The sequence below is a fragment of the Prionailurus viverrinus genome, chromosome C1 (genome assembly GCF_022837055.1).
Source record: "Prionailurus viverrinus isolate Anna chromosome C1, UM_Priviv_1.0, whole genome shotgun sequence".
Lineage (NCBI taxonomy): Eukaryota > Metazoa > Chordata > Mammalia > Carnivora > Felidae > Prionailurus > Prionailurus viverrinus.
Window position 1 is genome coordinate 206,094,754 of NC_062568.1, and position 4,568 is coordinate 206,099,321.

General features: G+C 55.6%; 1 long non-coding RNA gene across 3 annotated transcripts; it reads right to left on the bottom strand.

Moving 5' to 3' along the window:
* Positions 1-1,099: 1,099 nt before the first annotated feature.
* On the bottom strand, positions 1,100-4,345 carry LOC125173184 (uncharacterized). 3 transcript variants are annotated; one of them, XR_007154948.1, is made up of 4 exons: positions 4,136-4,345; positions 3,676-3,868; positions 3,157-3,279; positions 1,100-2,482 (listed from the first exon to the last, which is right to left on the bottom strand). It is a non-coding gene; the product is annotated as an uncharacterized LOC125173184 (long non-coding RNA). The 3 variants fall into 3 exon arrangements; XR_007154949.1 differs by having other exon boundaries at positions 1,100-1,804; positions 2,304-2,482; positions 3,676-4,345; XR_007154947.1 differs by having other exon boundaries at positions 3,676-4,345.
* Positions 4,346-4,568: the final 223 nt, after the last annotated feature.

The following is a 4,568-nucleotide window of genomic DNA, read 5'->3' on the forward strand; positions in this document are numbered from 1 at the left end:
TGTTTATTATTGAGAGAGTGAGAGAGACAGAGCATGAGCAGGGGAGGGGCGGGCGGGACACAGAATCCAAAGCAGGCTCCAGGTTCTGAGCTGTCAGCACAGAGCCCGACGTGGGGGTTGAACTCACAAACCTTGAGATCATGACCTGAGCTGAAGTTGGACATTTAATCGACTGAGCCACCCAGACACCCCATCCATTCTAAATAAACATTAACTTCATTTAGTTAATTCTAAACTTTATTTGGAACGTTAACATTGATGTTTAGGCCTAATTTGCATTCTATTTTTAAGATCCCTGTCTCCCACCCAGGTTATATAAACTGCAGGTCCCACAAAACTAGGATCCCCTGCTGCTCCTACCCCAGGACCTTTGCACATACTCTTCCCAATGTTGAGAGCTCTTTATGCTTCCCCCCACACTCTTCTCTTGGTTCTTCCTTTAGACCTCAGCTGGAACTTTATTTCTTCACAAAACTCTCTCACTGTGTGTCCTCCTCCCCAACTTGGCCCTGGGTCTCCCGGGTTTCTCCTTTGTGAATTATAACTATAATCAATTATTTGTGAGGTTTCCTGCTTAGGCCTGCCTCCTCATGGGAATGTCCGCTTCACGATCTTACTGTCATTTCCCCCAGTGGTTAGCACAGTGTGGCACTCAGTCCAAACTCCGTACCTATGTGCCGAATGTGGGGATAGATGGAAAGGCGGATGGATAGTGCTTTCAGGGCGAGGGAAGACGCATGCTCCTGAATGCAGACACCTGGCCAAGACCGTGCACCTCTCATGTGCTGGAGCTGGGATTCAAACCCAGAACTTTGCTTTGTTCTGGGTATGTGTGCCCTTCCACCACACCGCACGTTTGCAGCCCAAGGCCATTTAATGGGTGCCCACATGGGTGGCAGACCTGTGTGCCGACCCGTTCTAAGGCAGGAAGTTGGTGAACAGCTAGGCGGGATTAAATCCTGGGGGGGGGGGAGGGATAAGGAGCACTATCGACTGTCGTGGTTTGTCCTTGTGGGAGCGTTCTCTGCGAAAGGACCCCCTAGCTGGCCAGAGTCCCCCCTGCCTGCAGCCTGCCTGGTTGCAGAGACCCATCTTCCCGTGGCCCCTCCATTATGCCAATCAAAGCCAGCCGCCATGGGCCAGCCACTTCCAGAGGGAGGCCGATAAGGCGTTTATTGAATTTATGATTTTAATTTATGACAATTCTAATCCCATTACGGGCTCCCTTTTGTCTGCAGCCTGTGCAGTGACGGAGTTTAATTACGGCCGAGCAAGATTTCCCCCGCTTGGGGGACCTTTCCTGTCAGTCCTGGAGGTCCATCCCTGGTTGCTTGAGGGAGTTTAGTGGCTGGGGCTGGGGCAGGGGTGTGTGTGTGTCGGGGGGGGGGGGGGTGCAGTGGAGGAGAGGGGAGGCTCTCTGGTCTGCTGCTGTAGCACTTCCTGTAGTTGGCAGCCGCGTCGCGTAGGACGCATGGCGATGCCTAGTGAGTGACAATTAGGACTGCAGCATGGGGCTGTGCTGGGGGAGCAGTGCACAACCTGCACAGCTGTACAGACAGGCCTGGGGGTATCCAGAAATAGGTGGGGTCGTGGGAAAGACCAGGCAGTGTGAGCTTGGGGAGCTGCCAGGGCCTGTACATCAAAGGTTCTGAGAAAATGATCATCTTGGGGGTGGGGGGGGCGGGAGTAAGTCTCCACTGCCCACTCCAGAAAATGGGATGTCTTCCAAGTGGTCAGGGTCCCCAGGGGGAGGTTCAAGACAGGGGAAGGGTCACAGTGATGTCACAAAGTCCCTTGTTGGCTTCTGCGGAGGAGGAATCATGAACAGCAGTCAGGGGTCCAGAGCTGGTCCCAACTCCGCAGGAGCGGCTGTGACCTTGGGTCACATTTAGCTCCTCTGTGATACTCCTTTGTCAGCTGGGAAGTTAGGGGCAGGATCAGGCCTCCCCTCAGCCCAGAAGGAGAGTGTAGCTGGGGTGGGTGTGCAATGGAGGCAGAATGATGGACCCACATATCGGGTCAGGAGAGTCAGTGGGGGCTCCCGAGGCTGTGCCCGGTGAAGGCAAGAGGGCAGGGGGAGGGCCCGGACCTGGTCCCAGAGCTCAGGGACCGACAGAAGACTCGGGAGGAATGAGAGGACAAGCTTGTGGCCAGGAAAACCCTGGAAGAGACAGCAGCCTCGTACATGGCACTGAGACACCCTGCAACCTTGCCCCAGTAAAATCAGCATGAGAACGACCAACCCCCTCCCCCGATCCAACCCCCTCCGCCCCCTATCCTCCATGCCAAACCGGAGCGGGGACCTTGGATCGCAAGGCTTCCTGACTGCGCGAGGGGGCAGCAGCATTTCACGTCTCTTCCGGGCCTCAGGCTCTTATCTGCACCCGATGGGTGAAGCCCAGGTCGGCCTCCCAGAATCCTTTAGGTTCAGGCATTTGCAGAGTTGATGGTTAAAATAGGAAGACTTCCTGGAAGGGCCGGCCTGAAGGAAGGGGAAGGGGACGGCTTTTGGCAGGTCTGTAGGCTCCAGATCCTGATTCCTTAAGAGCCGGAGCGGGTGGAGGAAAATACAGGGGAGGAGGCAGCCTGGTATAGGGGTTGAAAACTCAGACACTTGCAGGGGTGAAGTGAGGGAACTCAACGGGCCAGACAGACAGGATATAATAGACTAGGGGGCGGCGGGGACCACGGCAAACTGAAGTGCGTATGTCCCGGCCATTGCTCGGCTCCAACGACCACTGCCATGTTAGGGGCGCTAATCTTGGGTGGTCAGAGGGTCTCAGTCCCCACCTGTAAAAGGGGCACAGGAACATGTCTCGTGGAGCTGGTGAGAGGGCTGAGCGAGCTAATGAATGCAAAGGGCTTAGAATAGTGCCTGGCATGCAGTAAGTGGCAATTACTTGCATTGCCAATTACCATGAGCGTTGTTATTCTCTCTCTGCACAGGAGACCAGATGTCTTCCTTCCCCGACCCCCAGCACACTCCAGATGGGAGGGTGGCGGAGTCTAATCATTGTGATCTGGTTGTTGGGGGCTCTTTGGAGCACCGGGCTTCCCTGGCTGGCCGTGGCCGCGTCCCGAATGGCTATCCCAGACGAGGAACGCCTGGGACCTGGGGGAGAAAGCAGACATGCTGGGGATGTCGCTGAGACTTACCTGGCATCACCTCGTGAGGGTTTTTCTCTTACTTGGGGAGGGCTATTCCGAGCCTGAGACACGCGTGTTTGCAGGCAGGATTTGTCAGGCTTTGCTGGGCCGAGAGGTGGGCTGCCGAAGAGCCTGGGGGAGAGGGGAAGTCACGCGGTGAGGCGCAGAAAGGCCCGTTGGGAGAAGGGGTCTGATTGTGAACCTTCGAGAGAGTCTCAAATGTGTCCAAGGACGGGGAGGGAGAATTAGGAGCGGGAGTGATGGGGTAATTGTCTGGCCGGTTCCCCACACTGCTTGCGTTCTCAATTCCGCCAGTGTTGGCGGAAGGAGAGGGTGTGAGCGCGTGTGAGGGCACGTGCACGTGCGTCTGGCAACCGCCCCCTTCACCTCCTGTTCCGCCTCCCCCGACACACTCTCCTTGGCTGACCCCAACCGGCCCGGGCTACACTTTCTCCCGTCTCCTGATTTCCAGTCCCGCATCTTTGGGCAGCCAGCGCGCGTCATTTGCCTCGCCGTGCCTTGTTTTACCTATCTGGAGACGGGGGTGGTCATTCTGGCCTCCGCCACTCCAAAGAGGTGTCACGAGGAGGCCTTCCGACGGTGGTGTCCTCAAAGGACCGACTTTGGCTTCGGATGTGTGCCTTCTCTCTTTGAAGATCTGAGTCCCCTGTGGTTTCCAGGCTTTTTGAAGCAGCATCGTATCTGATTCCCGCCAGGGAAGCTGAGGTTCAGAGGGTGTTTTACGGTATACTTTTATTGTAATTTAGGTGTGGTGAGACCCATAGATCAGGAGACAACTGCTGTTGAAAATATAGTTTGTTCCTCACAGATCCCAAGAAGAGAGGGTATAGTGGTCAGAGGGATAAGAACTCTGGGCAGCCCGGCCCTGTCACCTGCCCACCCACTGACATTGTGTGTGTGTGCGTGAGAGACAGAGCGATGGAGAGAGGGACGGAGGGAGGGAGAGAGGGAGAGAGATGTGTCTCACAGAGCATTGTGACTCAGCTCCCTCAGGACCTCATGGAACAGGGAGAGATGGTCAGAAACAGGCCGTGTCCCCAGGTCAATACTCTTCATTCCCATCCAATAATTCTCCATGAAAATCTTGCTCTGTGCCGAGCATGGCCTACGGTCCAGGGCTAGAAGCCCTTTCCCCCTGTCCCCCAAGATGGCTTCACAGAAGGGCAAGCACCCGGTCTGGGAGCCAGGACACTTGGCTCTGAGTAATAGCACCATTGTGACCCAGGACAAGCCCCATAACTTCAGTTTTCCCAACTGTACGATGGGTGGGGTGGGCTGGGCTAGAGGGTCCTTTTATCTTTTTTTTAAAGGTTTATTTTTGAGAAAGAGAGAGAGAGAGAGAGAGAGAGAGAGAGAGAGCGCACACTCAAGGGGGAGGGGCAGAGAGAGAGAGGGAGAGG